Source organism: Geotrypetes seraphini, chromosome 6 (assembly GCF_902459505.1).
Source record: "Geotrypetes seraphini chromosome 6, aGeoSer1.1, whole genome shotgun sequence".
Classification (NCBI taxonomy): Eukaryota; Metazoa; Chordata; class Amphibia; order Gymnophiona; family Dermophiidae; genus Geotrypetes; species Geotrypetes seraphini.
Genome location: NC_047089.1, coordinates 142,581,824 through 142,602,370, shown reverse-complemented (window position 1 = coordinate 142,602,370; position 20,547 = coordinate 142,581,824).

Below are 20,547 nucleotides of genomic sequence, written 5' to 3'. Positions count from 1 at the left end.
CAGTCTGTCTTACTATTTTTTCTAAATTAGGATGCCAGATTTGCTGTGACAATTGACTAATCAAAGTAACTGCACTTTCATGTAAGGCATTGTGCATTTGTTGGATCATTATCACCAGAGTTACCTGTGCCATACATGGCACACCTGACAAATTATACCAGATACATTCTATACACTGACACTGTAAATTTGTCCATTGTTGAATCTCTTCCTCTGTTACGCCATCTAGGAGCAGTCGTCTATGCTCTTCTTGTTCTTTTGTAATCTTGCTCCTAGCTCTAGTCTGCACTAGCATTATGCCCTGTTGCTCTACAGCCCATTTTGCTGCTAGATCTGTCTGATTATGCATATATTGCTCCCATGATTCATCTTTCTTATCATGGGCCTTAATTTTACATAATGCCAATGTTTTGTCTGGGTATTGCTGCAATAATCTATCCAATCTCTCTATCAAAGGTAAATGTTGAACTGGATGACCTCCAGAGTCTATGAATCCTCTCTTTTGCCATGTCATTAAATGCAATTTTGCTACTCCTAAAGCATACTTTTCGACATTGTTCTTGAACCCTTATTAATTGCAATCAATCAAACTAAGGGAATAAAAGGAATCACATTTTCTAATTGGGAATTTAAACTATCTGCATATGCAGATGACATTCTATTGTATTTAAGAGAACCGGGAGATACCATTCCATGTTTACTTAATTTACCAGAGAAGTTTGGAAAATTTTCTGGGTATAAAATCAATTGGGGAAAATCTGAAGTTCTTCCAATTAATGTCCATTGTACCAAAGGATTATTTGACTCATATTCATTTAAATGGAAAGAGGAAGGTTTAAAATACTTAGGTATTCTTATAAAAAATACAATTGATGACACAGTAAAAGAAAATGAAAAACTTTTATTGAAAAAAATAACAGAAATGTGCGAGCAATGGAATCCTTTACATCTTTCTTGGTGGGGAAGAGTCCAAACAATTAAAATGATGATATTGCCTGTGGTTTGTTATCAAATGAGTATGATTCCAATATTTTTTCAGGGGTCATTTTATAAAAAATTGAACAGTATTCTTACAAAATTTGTTTGGTTTGGGAAAAGACCCAGAATCGCTTTAACATCATTACAAAAAACAATTAAGGAGGGAGGGGTAAATTTTCCAAATTTTTATAGGTATCATCAAGCCTATATTTTAAGACAGGGTATGTATTGGATCCTCCCAGATCTCATGGAGAATGTACCTGACTGGTTATACTTAGAATGGCGGCTCCTGTTCCCATTACATCTAGAACATCTAATTAGTATAACAATGCCTAGGAGATATAAAGATAACAGAATTCTACTAGATACATGGAAAACACTAAGATTTATTAGTAATATATCACCAGATCCATTGGCTAAGTCATTAAATCAATCCATTTGGGTAAATTCCAGGATCAAAATTGGTGGATTCAAAATAGTATGGAAGCAATGGATAATTGCAGGTATACGGTCTTTGAATGATGTTATAGTAAATGGATCAAAATAGTATGGAAGCAATGGATAATTGCAGGTATACGGTCTTTGAATGATGTTATAGTAAATGGATCAATGCTTAGTTTTTCACAATTGCAACAGAAATTTGGATTGAACAAGACACAATATTTTAAATGGATGCAATTGAAGCAGGCTATTCAGGAAGGGTTCCCTGAATGGAAAAATCTTAACACTCAGTATAGTTTGCAGATCCTTTGCTTTCAGGCAGATTTCTTAGGACACCAAGCCGCAAAATGGTATAAGTTTTTATATGGATTTTTAAACAAAAAAAAGAGAACAGGACTTAGGGACATTTGGAGTATTGAGATAGGACAGACAATTTCTGCATCTCAATGGCAAAAATTTTGGTCCTGGAGGATACATACTACAAGTTCAGCATCTATGAGTCAAACATGGATGTTTTTGTTACACAGAGTTTTATGGACCCCTACACGGTTACAAAAAGTAGATAGTACTAGATCTAATAGATGCTGGCATTGTAAGATAGAAGTGGGGACATTAGATCATTTAATATTCTTTTATCCCTGTATAAATGCTTTCTGGAAAATAATTTGGCCCCAAATTAATAATTTGTTAGAGAATCATGTTGGACTCTCATACGATACAATATTATTTGGAACAGCAATGAGAACTCAAAGTCCAATTTCTGCAAACAATAATAAACTTTTATTAATATTAACAGGGGTCGCCATACAGCAAATTACTCAAAACTGGAAAGATCACACTAAGTTAAATTTCACTTTTTGGTGGAATTCAATTTGTCATATATACAAAATGGAAAAAGTGATGGCGTTACAACAAGGGTATATTCATAAGTTTAATAAAATCTGGGGACCATTGGCTAATTTCTCTAATGATCAGATATCATAGCACATGGATAGAACATATAGGGGGGTTGGGGAGGGTAAATCATTGTAAGGGTAATTTGATATACAATTCTATTAAAAGGGGTTTCTTTACTTTACAATATAAGAGTAATTGTTTGATATTTCAAGTGTTCGTTTAAAATTGTATGTATTACATATATTTCACTTGATGTAAAATTTAAAAAAAAGAATAAAGAATTTACAAAAAAAAAAAAAAAAAGGTAAATGTTGAACTGGATGACCTCCAGAGTCTATGAATCCTCTCTTTTGCCATGTCATTAAATGCAATTTTGCTACTCCTAAAGCATATGCAGAATCTGAATAGACAGTAACTTTCCTTCCTATAGTGTCCTGTAACACCTGGACTAATGCTGCTAATTCTGCAGTCTGAGCTGAATATTGATCTGATGGTAAACAATAAGTTTTCCACTCAGTGCTGTCAGCATCCCTATCATATGTTGTGATAGCAAATGCTGCTCTGTTTGTAGCACTGGAACCATCTATAAAACAAATATATCCCTCACCTAGGGGTTTATCATACTGTAATAACACTTGTTGCTGTGAAATTAGAACTGAACACTCGTGCTCAGTACTATCTTGTATTCCTAAAAAAGCATAAAACACTTGTGCTGGATCTTTATCCTTCATTTTTGGTTGTACATCCACTAAACCAGTGGTAAGCAGAGCCAAATACTTCCCTATATGCTGACTAGTAAACACTACTTCTGGCAATTTTAAAATATTCAAAATATCATGGGAAGTATGTACTGTGATATGACTGTATGGCAACAAATCCATAATTTTTCCTACCAATTTTGCAGCTGCCACTACTCCTTTTTCACACTGAGAAAAACCCATTTCCACAGGTGTAAAACTTCCAGATAAATATCCACAAACATTGTCATTTTGTTGTAAAACTGCACCCCATCCAGGGTTTCCAATATGTAAATGTACTTGCACTTCTGTCCCAATCAAAGGTAAAACAAACTGTGGAGCATCTCTAATTGCTTGTTTTAACTCCTGTATAAGCACCACCAGTGCTGAATCTAATTGAATTCTATCTCTGCTCTGAACATTTCCTTTCAATTTAGCCCTCAAAGGAAGTGTCCTAGTACTTAAACACGGTATCCATTGTCTACAATAATTAAGGAGTCCTAAGAATCCTCGTAATTCCTTCACTGTCTGTGGTAAGGGTGTTTTTTCTATTTCCTGCACTAAATCTTTAGTTAAGGCTCGTACTGACTTGCCTACACGATACCCTAAAAAGGTAACCTCTTCTTCTGCTATTTGTAACTTCTCCTTATTAACCACATAACCATATTCACACAGAAAATTCAATAGCTCAATAGTATATTTCACATTATCTTCCACAGTAGGCGCAGACAATAACAAATCATCTACATAAGAAATCAAATGTATTTCTGGTGGAAGCCGTTCTTTAAAAATTTGCAAATCATGCATTAATATCCTTGAAAACACAGAAGGACTCTCTGAAAGCCCCTGAGGGAGACGTGCCCAACAATAGCGCTTACCATCAAAGGTAAAGGCTGTATAAGGACGTGATTTTGGATGTAGTGGAATAGTATAGAATGCATTTTTCAAATCAATGACAGTCAAATAAGATCCTAAAGGGACCTCATTCAGGATTGTTACAGGATTTGCAACTACAGGATACTCAGACTGAATTAATTTATTCAAGCCCCTCAAATCATGCACTATTCTGTATGAGTCATCTGATTTCTGTATGGGAAACAAAGGGGTATTCCAGGAAGATGAACATTCTTCTAGAATCCCTTCTTTTACTAATTCTTCAATTATAGGAATACTTCCTGCTACAGCTGCTGGCTTCAATGGATATTGTGCTATTTTCGGTCCTATACCTTCTTTTAACATTTCAATTTGTACAGAATCTACAGTTTTCACTTTCCCATATTTCTTCCATAATTCTTCTGGTACATGGTCAAATACATACTTCATTATTTCCTCTTTCTTAGAGGGTAAATTCTCCCTAAGAGGTGGTAATCCTATCCAGAATGTAGTATCTAGTGTTTGACCCAGAACACCCATATCATCTTGTATACTCAATAATATTGAGTGCACAAATGATGGAGGCTTACTTGTCTGTTCTCCTGTTCGTAATGATGTCCATAGACAAGTTTCCAGGACCCCCTGCCTTTCATCCCACTGGCATGGTAATTCTGGTTCAAACACAATTGTGGCTTCCAATTTATGCAGTGCATCTCTTCCTAATAAATTCACTGGACATTCAGGCGCATATACCACTGGCATATGCAACAATTTTCCCTCAATTTGCAGAGATACATTTTCTAACAAACATTTTTCATTTTCCTGCCCTTCTATCCCCATGGTAGTAATACTCTCTTTTGAAAGTACTGCTCCTACAGGGATAAAATTTAACGTAGTCATAGTGGCTCCAGTATCCACAATAAAATTATAATTATGTCCATTTACTTTAATTTGAAGACATGGATCCCCCTTTTTACCTTTTGGAATTTTGAAAGAAATATACTGAGATAGTCAATCCTGTCTTCCAAATCCCTCTCCTGACACAGGTTCAGGTTCCCAGAATTGTGGCTGCTGCGCTGTCCAGGGTTGCCATCCTCTGGGTCTACCTTGTCCTCGTACACCTCTAAAATTTCCTCTTCCTTGTCCCCGCATTGTACCACTTACTCTAAATCTTCCTCGACTTACTACTTAATTTCTACACTCACTCCTATAATGTCCCATCAATCCACACTGCCAGCATCTCACTTGCAACCTTTCTGGATTCCTAGCCCTATTTATTTGAGCCAGTTCCACCACTATGTCTTTCTTTTCTCGATTTTTTCCTTTCGCTTGTTCCTCTTTAATTTGCATTGTGAAAATATTTTTCTGCAGTTGCACTAATTCCTTATCCTGTTTACTTAGCTCATCTTCAGCTAATCTGCAATAGTGAGTGATATGGGACACTATCTCTGCCCAAGCCTTGTTTTCCAAACCAACTACAGCATCTAATCTGGCTTGTATATTTTTAGGTAAAGTAGTTTTCAACATCTGAAAAGCTACAGCTATCATTCCTGGTGCGAACACAGGCTCTCCTGTTTCTTTCTCCCAATTCTCCTCAAACCGTTTTATAAACTCATAAATATCCATTCCTACTTTAAATTTGTGTGCAATTATCCTGTTCATATCTTTATGATCAGGATATAACATATGCATCGCATGCCAAATCTGGGGTCTAACTGCATTAAATGATGAACCATCGTGTGCAGAGTTAGTCATGTTTAAGGTTGGAAACCCTGCATGCGTAAAAATTTGACTAGCTTGACCCCCTAGACAAAGGTATAGCATCCGCTTAATATCCCCTATCGCTAGTGTATATCCTGCCGTCATTTGTTCAAATTTTGCTATCCAATTGCTAGCTCCTCCTAACATAGAGGGTAACTGTTTCTTAATATTTTCCTAGTCTGTAAAAGACCAGGGTATATATGTAGTGGCTACACCTCCTCCTGTTAGGGGTTTATAAATCAGGGGTGCTTGTAAAATGGGTGATCCCTCATTTCTAAGCTCCTGAGATTTATTTACATTGCTTTGTTCATATTTCTCCCAGATTCTTAAACCCGTTTGCATATATGGGTAATCCCATTGTGGATCTCCTTTGCCATCCCTTATACAAAATCGTGCTATATCTAATTTACTTGGATCTAAAGAGCCATTTCTGGGCCATATCTCCATCTGTGAGCTGGATACTTCAGTCCAGCCAGCCAAATTATCACACCATGGGACCACATAGAGCCAGGAATTTTCCTGCTGTGCTACATAATCCCTAGGTATCATAGCCTGGCTTACATAAGCAGCTGCACCTCTATCCTGGACTCCCGTTGTTGATAAGTCTTCTACCCACTTATGTAACACATCTGTCTGTTCTTCTAAATTCTGCAAATTCTAAGTTAAATCTGATTGACGTGTCTGAAGCCCTTTTAGCTTATCCGTTACAGGGTTTTTAGGCTTTCGAACAATCACCTCCTCTTCAGCATCTGCATTTGTGGAGGTCTCAGAATCTGTCCCTACAGGTTTCATTTGTAAGACTCCAGATACATAGACCCAGTCTTTAGTCTGGTTATCTGATGTTGGTGCCGTGGGTATGGAGGTTTGACCAACAGTGGATAGGGGGGTCTCTTTTTTAGCTATTTTTAAAGGTGTATAACCAATTGCTACCTCGGGGATAGAGAATGACACGGTGGCGATTTACCCATGGCTACTGCGTTTAGCCGCGGGTAACCCGCCAAAAACGGGGAATGAAAATTAGCAGCCTCTGCGGGGACGGGGACAAGGCCCTCACCGCCCCGTGGAGCGGTGAATGGTCTTGTAACCGCAGTGAGGCATAAAGGATCGTGCGGTCCCCGCAGCCCCCACCCGCCCACCCGCACATCGGCTCGATCGTTTAACCAGCTTCCTCTCTCTACCTCACCTTAGTTTGCCAGCTTTCTTTTTCGGCGACCGGAACGCTTTCAAAAGAGCCGCGCATGCGCGGCTTCTCAGTATTCAATCTTCTGCTCTGACCCAACCGGAAACAGGAAGTTGCAGCAGAGCAGAAGATTGAACTTTGAGCAGCCGCGCGTGCGCGGCTCTTTGAAAGCGTGCCGGTCACCGAAAAAGAAAACCAGCAAACTAAGGAGAGCTGGAGAGCAGTAGCGTACCAAGGGGGGGGGGGGGCGGGAGGGGCGAAAAAGGTAATGGCGCCAGGCCTTGGAGCACTGAGGCAGACCGCTTCTCCCCCCTCCCAGCAGAACCCCCGCTGACCCTCCTATCTCTCCCCCCCAAGTGAACCTTTCCGACCCTCCCAGCGAAAGCAGCAAACCTCCCTCTAGTAGCGTCGGCTTTCTCCTCCCTCTGCCGCATCACTGATGACGTCATCAGTGACGCGGCAGAGGGAGGAGAAAGCCGCGAAGGAGGTTTGCTGCTCTCGCTGGGAGGGTCGGAAAGGTTCACGGGAGGGGGGGAAATAGGAGGGTCAGCGGGGATTCGGCTGGGAAGGGGGAGAAGTGGTCTGCCTCGGTGCTCCATTACCTTCTTCGGGCAGCAGCAGCATTTACAATTCGCTGCTGTTGCCGGCTTCAGGCCTTGTTCTCTGCCGGGTCCTGCCTACTTCCTGTTTTCATGAAGACAAGACCCGACAGAGAGGAAGGCCTGAAGCGGGCAACAGCAGTGAATTGTGAATGCTGCTGCTGCCCGATGAAGTTCAGGACATCAGGACATCGGGGAAGGAGCAGGGAGAAATCAGCTGCTGGCTTGGGGATGAGGGTAGGGAAAGAATCGTGGAAGTGGAGAAATTGGCACGATGGCTTTGTGGGGGCTAGGGGGAGAGAGAAAGAAAGGAAAAAATAAAGAGGGGGGGGCCAGGGGGAGAGAGAAAGAAAGGCAGAAATAAAGAGGGGTCAGGGGGAGAGAGAAAGAAAGGCAGAAAGAAAGAGGGGGACCAAGGGGAGAGAGAAAGAAAGGCAGAAATAAAGAGGGGGTCAAGAGGGAGAGAAAGAAAGGCAGAAAGAAAGAGGAGGGCCAGGGGGAGAGAGAAATAAAGAGGGAGGTCAAGGGAAAAGAGAAAGAAAGGCAGAAATAAAGAGGGGGGCCAGAGGGAGAGAGAAAGAAAGGCAGAAATAAAGAGGGGGTCAAGGGGGAGAGAAAGAAAGGCAGAAAGAAAGAGGAGGGCCCGGGGGAGAGAGAAATAAAGAGGGAGGCCAGGGGGAGAGAGAAAGAAAGGCAGAAATAAAGAGGGGAGCCAGGGGGAGAGAGAAAGAAAGAGGGGGGGGGCAGGAGAATAAAGAAGAAGGATCAGAAGAAGGACCAGAGACTCATGAAATCACCAGACAAAAAGGTAGGAAAAATGATTTTATTTTCAACTTAGTGATCAAAATGTGTCCGTTTTGAGAATTTATATCTGCTGTCTATATTTTGCACTATGGCCCCCTTTTACTAAAACGCAATAGCGGTTTTTAGCGCAGGGAGCCTATGAGCGTCGAGAGCAGCGTAGGGCATTCAACGCAGCTCCCTGTGCTAATAACCGCTATCGCAGTTTAGTAAAAAGGGAGGGGGAATATTTGTCTATTTTTGTATAGTTGTTACTGAGGTGACATTGCATAAAGTCATCTGCCTTGACCTCTTTGAAAACCCGCGGAATATAAATGATAATTAACATTTTCTCTGCGTACAGCGTGCTTTGTGTTTTTAAAATTTTATTGTTGGTAGATCATTTTGACTTGGCCACAAAGGTAAGGGGGAGGAAGGGAGGGGAGCTGCTGAAAGACATCTAGTAATCCTTGCAGGCTTGACTGTGCAGGGAATTATTTTTGTAAAATCATGTTTTGTTATGTGACTGGCATTATCTAGACTTTAATTTCTATGAATGAATAGAATGAAAATGATATAAAATTACTTGCTTGCGGGAACCGCGTGCTCCGGCTCACACAAGGAAGGAGGGGGTGAAAGGGAAAAAGTTTCTCTTCCTTGGAAATAGATTCTGAAGTGACCTCATCAAAGAAGACCAGCACCAAATGTACAAGAAATCCCTTAAACAATGTCAAAAGAGCCCAAAATAGAAAACTGCTACTGCCTTGAGACTCATGGTAAGGGAGAAGAGAGACTGCTAGTGATGGTGGGGGGACTGATAGAAGATATGAAAGAAGAGTGGTAGAAAGGAACAGATGGTAAAGGAGGGAGGGAAGGGTGGTGGTGGAAAGGAATAGAACAGACATTGAAAGAGGGTAGAGAGGAACAGACCCTGAAAGGAAATGTGGAAGGCAGAGTGGGGAGAAGACGCTGGAAGGGAAGAAGACAGATGCCAGACTATGGGGGAGCAGAGGGAAGAAGATGGGTGCTAGACGGGGACGGGGACGGGGCGGTGAATGGGATGGCAGTGGCGGTGACGGGGCGGTGAAAGGGATGGCGGTGACGGTGACGGGGTGGTGAAGGGAACGGCGGTAACGGGGCGGTGCAGAGGATGGTGGGCCGGGGACGGTGCAGTGACGGGGACAGATTTTTTCCCCGTGTCATTCTCTACTCGGGGGTACTAGTAAGAATCGGATATAAACTGCTTTTAACCTTCCCAGGCTCTAGATATGGCTCCAAATTCCCCCCTTGACCCGTAGAGAGACCTATATGCTTATCTTTAACAACTGGTGTTGGGGATCCTGGGGAAGTCTCACATAATTCATCCCACAAGTGCCAGTATTCTAAATGTTTCTGCTGGGATTTTCCTTTCTTTGAATCTAAAATCCACATTCGCAAACAACATAAGTCTGACCATAATACAGACCCTTCTTTTGGCCATGTCCATGATTCAGTGTTAATTACTGCTTTTCTACACCATTTATCATGAAAATGATGTATCTCATTAGATAACAATGGATTAGCTTTTTTTATTGCTTCTATCGGCAACATGACTATTCACAATTACTCTCAAACAAGTCCTAAATCACCTAAATACTGTCTCCTCTTAGCAAACAAACAACTTCAAAACCAAACAAGAAACAAAACCCCAGGAGGTATTTACAAAACACACTGCCCAGGGCACTCACAGCCAACCTTAACAGGACAGCTGTGAAACCAGAGAGGGAAAAAACAGACAGAGAGAGAGAGAGAGAGAGAGAGAGAGACCTGGCCAGATAGACAGCAGAAATAAAGTCATAAAGTAAAATCGAAGATACAATTATTCCTCTATACCCCCAAATCATAACAAACTAAACATATAATACAATATCCCCAAACATTATGCCTACATACAAAGATTTAATTCCTCCTACGTCTGAATTTTAATTTTTTTTTTCCTTTTTTCGATTAGTATTATTAGACATATAAAATATACATATAACTCACGGTATTCCGTAGCTTCAAAAGGGCCCCCCAGTCTGTTAATCAAAGAACAGACATACCTTATGCTGCACTTCCAAACGAAACCCCTGTCCACCAAAGGTTCAAAAATATGAAACCTAGAAACACAAAGTACACTGCGGTCCTGCCGCGGTCGCCAATTGATCAGGATAATTGCACACAATCGTACTTATAGCTATTCTAGGGTTGTAAAATGAAATGACAAAAAAATAATGATGCAAAATATTTTAATAAAATCCAAAATCTTATTTTTTATTAGTTATCAATATTAGATCATAAGAGTACTCAGTTCCTTTGATTATCAAATCAATTGAGTATCATTTGCATCATGAGAATTATTACAGAAGCCAAAAGCTGGCCTTGCTCATAAAAAATTCCAACATTTTACCAGTTACACGTCCATATATATCCTAAATGATGACATTCCTTCGTTACAATCCATCTGCAGTCTAATTGGTCCACATTATTTATTTCCATATAAGGCTAGCTTCATATAGGCGTGTCACAAAATTACATTCTTATATCTAAAAAGTTACATTCTCACATTAAGCTTACATATTTTATAAAAAGAAGAAATACATAGACAAATCTTGTAATATACTTACAAAACTCCTCAGCTTTTATGTCCTTTCTATACTGAGAAAATCATTTCTGTCTCACTAAGACTGAACAAAGAAAAAGATGGAAAGAGCAGGTACCCCTCCCATCAAGATTCTACGAAGTAGAAAAAAGTTGCTCAAGGTCAGAGGTCAAATACCATCTGTAGCTTTATCAGGATCTCTTCAGGATTTCAGATATATGAAGATCAAAATAAAATATATTCCTAATCTATACTTATTGTTAACTTATATTTGTTAACTTATTACCTATAGCTACCTAAGTAATATTTCTATTATGTAACTTTTCCTAACTTACTGACACTTAATTTTGGATCAATTCATACCATGATACACATGTGGTTTAGATTTGTCCTTCCCACAGCAAAACTCAAGTCATGGCAAACCTAGGGCCCCCTGGTATGTGGATACCAGGTCAAAAGCCAACTCCTGTCTGCCTACATTTCCCTGAGGATTGGCCTAGTTCAGGCTGGTCACTCTTTAGCACAAAGAAGCTCTATAAAACTTAAGCTTTGCCATCTGCGATAAATTTGGTATGGTAGTTATCAATCACAAAATGTCTTAGCCTTCCACCCTATATCAGTCAAGCACATGACATGTATTAAATCCATATGTTAACTTAGAATTCCTGTCTTAAACTTTTGTATTTCTGATCAATTTATTCCAGCTTATCCAATTTTCATTTATTCATTTATAACTACTAATCCACATTCTCACTTGCTCTTGGATTAGGCCCTATCTATCAACAGGTTTTTCTAACTAGTAAATCCTGGTGCAATGTGAGAAAGTGTAATAGCTGAATTTTTTTATTTCATGTTTGCTCACTCGTACCTGTCCAGGTAAACTAAGCTGGCCCGCCTCAGAACTACTTAAGGCATAGGACAAGGTCCTTAGCCCCTGTACAGGTCATTGGTAAGGCCCCGCTTGGAGTATTGTGTTCAGTTTTGGAGACCGTATCTGGCGAAGGACGTAAGAAGACTTGAAGCGGTCCAGAGGAGGGCGACGAAAATGATAGGAGGCTTGCGCCAGAAGACATATGAGGAGAGACTGGAAGCCCTGAATATGTATACCCTAGACGAAAGGAGAGACAGGAGAGATATGATTCAGATGTTCAAATACTTGAAGGGTATTAACGTAGAGAAAGGAAAATGGTAAAACCAGAGGACATAATTTGAGGTTAAGGGGTGGTAGATTCAAAGGCAATGTTAGGAAATTATACTTTACGGAATGCGCTCCTGAAAGAGGTGGTGGAGAGTAAAACTGTGACTGAGTTCAAAGAAGCGTGGGATTAACACAGAGGATCTAGAATCAGAAAATAATATTAAAAATTGAACTAAGGCCAGTACTGGGCAGACTTGCAAGGTCTGTGTCTGTATATGGCCATTTAGTGTAGGATGGGCTGGGGAGGGCTTCAATGGCTGGGAGGGTGTAGATGGGCTGGAATAGGTTTTAACGGAGATTTCGTCAGTAGGAACCCAAGCACAGTACCGGGTAGAGCTTTGGATTCTTGCCCAGAAATAACTAAGAATAAAAAATTAAAATTGAATCAGGTTGGGCAGACTGGATGGACCATTCGGGTCTTTATCTGCCATCATCTACTATGTTACTATGTTAGATAGGATAGTTCTTCTATCATCAATCCCAGGCTCAAATACCTAAATTTAACCAGACCTTATGTATAGGTCACAATCTCCCCCATTCTCTTTTTAGGCTTAGCCATATTTGTAAAACATTTTTTCATTACCCTCCTGATGTTGTTTTTTCCTTAAATGTATCTTTACTTTCCTTAAAAATTGTAGTTCACCCCTCTTCCCTTATGTATCGCTAATTATTTGTGTACATACATTGTTTATTTACTTGTATAAATTGTTTTATTTTGTCTCCCAAAAATTTTTATTGTCATACGCATTGAAATTATTTGATATTGCGTGTATAACAAATTTTTAATAAACTTGAAACTTATAAACCATTTCCAGTTCAGGTACATCTCTTACATCTTCTTCCGTAAAGACCAAAGCAAACAATTCATTCAGTCTCTCCGCTATGGTCTTATCCTCCCTGAGCACCCCTTTTGCTCCTTGATCATCCAACAGTCCCACAGATTCCCTCACAGGTTTTCTGCTTCTAATGTACCTAAAAAAATTGCTATGAGTTTTTGCCTCTTTGGAAGTTTCTCTTCATATTCTTTCGTAGCTGCCTTTATCAATGCTTTGCATCTAACTTGACAGTCCTTGTGTTTCTTCTTATTTTCTTTATTCAGATCCTTTTTGGCTCTAATAGCCTCTTTCACTTCACCTTTTAACCCCGTTGGCTCTTGTTTTCTCATTGCCACCTTTTGCTGATACGTGGAATACATCTGGTCTGGGCTTCCACGATGGTATTTGTAAATAACATGCCTGGTTTACAGTCCTAACCTTTGCAACTGATCCTTTTAGCTTCTTTTAACCATTTTCCTCATTTTATCATAGTCACCCTTTTGAAAATTAAATGCCTCTACAGTAGATTTCTTTTGCAACGGCATTCCCAGTATCAGCTCAAATTTGATAACATTATGATCACTGTTTCCCAGCGGACCCAACACATTTAACTCCTATGCCTTGCATTTCACTAAGGATCAAATCTAAAATAGCTTCCCCTCTTGTTGGTTCTTGGACCAGTTGCTCCAAGAAGCAGTAATTTATGACATCTAGGAATTTTACCTCCCTAGTAGTCCTCTTTGTGAACCTCTTTTAGGGAAGCTCTGAATTTCCTCTCCTTCCTTTTTCCACATTTCTATTCACTTTTTATGTCAGGAGTGGGCAACCATGGTCCATGAGGGTCACAACCCAGCTGGGTTTTCAAGATTTCCACCATGAGTATATATGAGTGATTTCCACCATGAGTATACATGCACTACTTCCACTGTATGCAAACATTTATTTACTCAATTTTCAATAGGCATTTCAAGCTTGTGTTATGATAATAATTTCCTCCACATACACCTGGTGATAAACTCCAGATTTTTCAATGATTGCAGTTGTTATTCTACTTGCCCCTGCACACCTAGACACACTTTTGCAGGAGAACTAAGGCAGAGGAACCAAGGTAGTAGATGTAAGGGGGGACGACCAGGCTGAAGGGTAGAAGCTTGCTGCATGGGATTCAGAAGTCACATGGTACTGGGCAGGTAGAATAAACACTGTAAGACTTTGAAATCTGGGCTTCTGTTGATGGTCAGTGTGTCTGATAGTGCAGAGCCTCCTTGGGAAATCAAAAGAAAGACCTGCAGGCAGGCAGATGGCCTCAGAGCCAGCATTAAAGACTAGACAGAGAATGACATGTGGACAAATTTGTCCCTGTCCCTCCAGAGAAAGACACGGGGACAAATTTGTCCCTGTCCCGGCAGGAACTACAATTTCCCCATCCCGTCCTTGTGTTTTGTCGCAGGAGACCTGAAGTTATGATGCCGTTGTACAGAGCCATGGTGAGGCCTCACTTAGAGTACTGTGTTCAGTTTTGGAGACCACACTACCGAAAGGACGTGCTGAGGATCGAGTCGGTTCAGAGAATGGCCACCAGGACGGTCATGGGGCTCAAGGATCTCACGTATGAAGAAAGACTAAAGAAATTGCGGCTGTACTCACTTGAGGAAAGAAGAGAACGGGGAGATATGATTGAAACGTATAAGTACATCACGGGACGCATCGAGTCAGAAGATGATATCTTTGGGCTCGTGGGACCCTCGACCACCAGAGGGCATCCGCTGAAAATCAGGGGAGGGAAGTTTCATGGCGACTCCAGGAAGTACTTCTTCACCGAAAGAGTGGTGGATCATTGGAACAGACTCCCACTCCAGGTGATAAAGGCCAGCAGCGTGACAGATTTTAAGAAAAAATGGGATACTCACGTGGGATCTTTAAGGGGGGGGGGATACCTGGAATGGGCAGACTTGGTGGGCTATAGCCCTTTTCTGCCGCTTTTTTCTATGTTCTATGTTTCTATCTCTGAGGCTTCTACAGTTAAGGCAGAGCTTACAGGAATGGATCAAACACTTATGATTTCAAAGTGTTTGAGGCTCTTGATCTAGTTTATGGGAACTCACCCTGGTTTGTTGGTATGGTATGTGTGGTGATGTATGGCTGTTGGTGTGAGTGGATTCTGGGAGTGGGAGAGATTGGGAGTTTTTTTTGGTTGATGTCTATTTCTGTTGTGTTTTGGGTGGGGGTTGGTACTTGGATGCTGACGTATGCATCTGCTTTGACCAATTAATTTTTTTTGGGGGGGTCGTGGGGTAGGGATCTTTTGGGGTGCATTCTTTCTATTTTGTATATTTTGCTACGTTGGTTATTGACTGATGTTGTTTTCTGCTATAAAACAATTTAGTCTAAAGTGCAGATGAGGACAGGGCTTGCAGGAATGGGGCAGGGACAGGAAAAGAACTCGCCGGGTTGAGATGGGAAATGTGTTCCTGTGGGGATGGAGAAAAATTTGTCCCCATGTCATTCTCTATTAAAGATAAAGCTGCAAAAATGGAGCACTTCCATAGGACAGTGGGAGGATGATCTCTAAGCAGACAGCCTACAATACAGCCAGATGGAGACAAGAGGAGTAGTGGCCACTGGAAATCCTAAGAAATTATTTGTAAAAGGAAGCAGCCATCTGTCAATGCATCAGCATGGGACAGAGAGCAAGAAGAAAAGCCAGTTACTGGAGTGTTAATTGGACCAGGGATTTTCTGATACCTAGGGCCATCATACTGTGTTAATCACCCTCAGAAATGCTAGAAGAAAGAAAGAACTTTCTTTTTCTACTTTATGATATAAGATTACTGGAAATTTAGCTATAAAGGTATCTCTTGCTTTTGGGGTTTAGGGGACTAGCTCTGTGAAAGACCAAGTCTTTCCCCTTTGTCTTCAAGGGTCGTGGGATGACAATGTTCTCTCTCAGGGCTTTATTAAATAGGCTAGTCACTTAGACCTCTCACTCAAAGGAAACACTTAACATAAGATGTGCTAAGCATGAAGGGGGATATTCTATAAACAGCACCAAAACTTAGGCACTGGTAGCCACCTTACCTGCGCCTGTTAATTTTGAAAAACCATTTAAAATAGTGAAAAACAGTAAAATTAAAGCGCCTATTGGTGCTTGAATAAAAGGAACCGGAATTGTGCCTACATAGGTGATTTACGGCGCTTAACATCACTATGGGCATGGTTAATGCTGGAAGTGGCATTAGGCGCTGTAAAGCGCCTCTATAGGTGTGATTCACAACAAAGATAGGCACCGGAAATGTAGGCCTGGGAAAACCCTTGCCTACATTTTCGGCGCCTATCTAACATGGAGACACGATAGGGTGCCGTTATGTGATTGACACTCAATTGGTGTCCACTTTTTAGGCGGCTGCTGATATCGGTGTCCTTTAGAGAATCCAGGCCTAAAAAGAAATAAAAACACATAACATTTTTATTCCTCTGTAACTATTCCTTTCCACACAATTACTTCCAGGAGTGGTGTAGCCTAATCAAAAGAACAATAGGCTAAGAACCAAGGGAATCCACTGCAGCACATTGCGATCTTGGACACATAGCTTAGGGGCCATTTTATACCTATGAGCTTCTTAGCATTTAATGCACACTAATTCCATTAGCACACACTAAGCTTTAATAAAAGGGCCACTTAACCCTCTGTTGCCTTAGGTACAAACTCAGATTATGAGCCTAGCAGGGACAGACCTATATGTACATTATAGAACCTAAATGTACATTACAGGCAGTATATGACATTAAAAATAAATGTTGGATTTGACCACATATCCAGTATCCTGTTTTCTGCCTAGTAACTGGTTGTGAACTTTTCTTCTAGAATTCTGTCAAAACCCCTTTGAAACCAAGCTATATTAAATATCTTGACCATATCCTCCTCAGCAGCAAGATAAGGAATGGGGCTCAGCAGCCAAGGAACCCTTGGTGAAGTAAGGGTTCCTTGGCAGACTGCCCTGGGTGTCATCTTTGTGGGGGCGCTGGCATCTCTCCACCCAACCCCCCCCCCACACACACGCACACTAATGCCCTCCATTCCTCCCCCTGTACCTCTTTAAATCTTCGCCAGCTTGAGCAACTTCTCTGGCTTGCTGCTTGCGCCGGACTGGCTTCCCTCTGAAATTACTTTGTGGGATTCACAGATTTTGGACAGAGGTGCACATGATTTATATTAGAGTAGATATAGGGTTTCTTTAGCATATATGAGTTTGTATAGTTTATGTGCATATATGTAGTAACATGTCTTCTGCTTCATTATATATAATTCCAGACACTGAAAGTTTTTAGCTTTTGATGCCCCTCTAAGCAATGTCTATATTTTACCCCCAGCCTTCCTGTGAATTCTCACCACCCATATATTCTCACCTGGTGCCATATATCTAGAATAGGCTTCCTGAATTGAAGAGTATAAAATGAAGAACTAGGGTCAGAACTGAGCAAACTTGTATAATTAGTGTACTGCATATGACTATATGGTTTGGGATGAGCTGGGGAGGGTTTCGATGGGAACTACAATAATTTGGGATGGCTTAGAAAGGCTGGAGTGAGCTTAGATGGCAACGCCAGTAGTTGGAACCTAATGACAGTGCTTGGCAGACTTCTAGAGCAAAAATATCAAAGAAACAAAAATAGTCTGCTGGGCAGACTGAACACTGCTGTCATTTACCATGTTACTATACGTCTTCTCTGGCCCTGTTCAAATCCAGGCTAAAAGCCCACTTTTTTAAGGTTCTTTTTAACTCTTTAACCCCTTATTCACCTGTTCAATCCCATATTGTTTTAATTTATGAGGGTTTTATTGATAATAACACCAAGGCATTATCATACAGTAAGAATCATTGTAAACAAAGCATAAGATAGCAAACAAAGCTAATTATTACCAATAAAAATAACAGTTTATATACCGCAGGACCGTGAAGTTCTATGCGGTTTACAAAGATTAAAAGATGGTACAAATTGATTGAACTTAACAGAGAACTGTTATTGAAGAGAAAGAGAACGAGAACCGTTATTGAAGAGAAAGAGGGGATAACAGCAACTTTCAGCTACAGTAGACCTATTTTTCACTATGTTTTAAAAATGTTTTATAGCAATTACAAAAGAAAAATAACCCCCTATAAATAAATTTCTCAACCATATCCAATCCTCCCATCTCAAAAAATTCTCCAACTCTTACATGTTAACTTACACAATGCATACACACTTTTCTCAGCCATTCCATCTCACAAATATGTAACACTTTCCCAGACTACCTCTACTTCAGGAGGCAGGTAAAAGCCTGGCTTTTCATCCAAACCTTTAATACATATGGTTATTGACCTTATACTCATTCTGCACTTGAACTACCTTGCCACACACACTAACTAAATCAGTTCCTTATACCTTGTTTAATTATTATAAACAACTTGCCTTGAGCAGGAGTGGCCCAAGGCAATCTGCTGCCTGAGGCAAATGATGAGAAGGTGCCCCCACCCTCTGATTCTACCTTTAATTGTTCCAAAGGTTGGTGATTCATACAAGCTGCCCATCTGAGGCCAACCCAATATCTTCTCTACTGCGGCCTGCCCTCTTTGACATAGCTTCCTGTTCCCACTGGGGTGGGCCGCAGTAGAGAGAAGATGTCAGGCTGGCCTCAGTCAGGCATTGTGTGTGAATTGGCAACCTTTGAAACAATTAAAAGCAGAAACGGGGGTGGGGAGGTTTGAGGAAGCATTGAGGAGATCCCTGCTGAGGGGGAGGGAATGTAAGGAGAGACTCCGGGGAAGGATTGCAGTAGAGGTTCCATGAGCAGGAAGGCTGGCGGGTTTCAGGATGCCGCTCTCAGAAGAGTGCCAATTGAGGCCTCCACCTTAGTTGGACTCATTATAGGGCCATCCATCATGTCCTTATCGAAAACTTGCATTTGATCCCTTGGCTATAGGATAATCTGTATTATAGGAAAGGGTGTTGAAGAAACTTAGGGAAGTTCTGGTAGCTCAGCTGACTAACCTTTTCAACGAGTCTCTAGAGTCAGGAGTGGTACCAGAGGACTGGCAAAGGGCAGATGGGGTCTCTCTCCACAAAAGTGGAAGTAAGGATGAGATAGGGAATTATAGGCCAGTAAGTCTGACTTCTGTGGTAAGCAAATTAATGGAAACGCTTTTAAAACAGAGAATGGTCAATTTTCTGAAATCCTGTATTACAGCACCGGAGGCAACATGGATTCACTAGAGGTAGGCCTTATCAGAGAAATCTGATCAATTTCTTTGACTGAGTGACCAGAGAATTGGATAGAGGATGTGCACTAGATGTGGTGTATTTAGATTTTAGCAAAGCCTTTAACAGTGTTCCACATAGACATCTAATAAATAAACTGAATGCCCTTGGGATGGGGCCCAAAGTACGGGCTGAGTCAAGAACTGGTTGAGTGGAAGACGACAGAAGGTAGTGATCAATGGAGATCGCTCTGAGGAAAAGGATGTTACCAGTGGTGTGCCTCAAGGTTCTGTTTTTGGGCCTGTTCTTTTTAACATTTTTATAAATGATATTGCTGAAGGGTTGATGGGTAAGATTTGCCTCTTTGCGGATGATACCAAAATCTGCAATGCCTGCCTGGCATAGCAGATCTTTTAAATTTTTATTCTGTGAGAATGCCACTTTACAATCCAATTCTTGGCAATTTTGTTTAGTTTGCACCATTGGCCATAAGCTTTTAATCTTTCTTCCTAGTCATTGAGAAACATCAGAAAATCCCGGGTGTTTTAAAGAACAATCTCCCAGTATCGCAATTCTTCAGGTATAGAAGAATTTGTCATTCAACTGAGGAATTTACTAGTAAAGCTGTAGAGCTGAAACATAAATATGAAGTACGTGGATATCCAAAATTAGTGATTACTAAGGCGTATAAATGAGCAAAATATAGTTCCCGGGAACAACATTTACAGTATAAAAATCGTTCAGAAAATACTGACTGTGACATGTGTTATGCGATTTTCTGATGTTTCTTAACGTCTAGGAAGAAAGATTAAAAGCTTATAGCCAATGGTGCAAATTAAACAAAATTGCCAAGAATTGGATTGTAAAGTGGTATTCTCACGGAATAAAAATTTAAAAGATCTGCTATGCCAGGCAGACATAGTAAAGGGATGGAAAGGGTGGGCTTATTTCGTTGTAATAACTGTACTGCTTGTCCTCTGATTAGTGAAGGAGATGTAGTCCTAATTCCACAAAGAAAACCTTGGAAAATGACAAGTCTGGTTACTTGCGAAACTATGGGTGTAGTGTATGCAATAGTGTGCCTGTGTGATCTTTGCTATATAGGGCATACTATGAGATGTTTAAAAACTAGGTTGCTTGAACACCAGTCAAACATTACCCATAGAAGACAATATGATGTACTGACTCGTCATTGTGCTGAAAAGGAACACTCGTTTGAGGACTTCAAATGTTTTGTACTTGATTATATCCCAGCAAGAGCACGTAGAGGAGATGTAAAAACAAAATTATACCGAGTGAGCAAAGATCAATTTACTTCTTGAATACCATTTGGTCCAACGGTTTAAATCAAAAAATAGAATGGCATGCGTTTTATTAAGTTATAAGCCTTTGCATTTTTGTTCTTTCAATAAAGTTCTACTTTTTGAATTT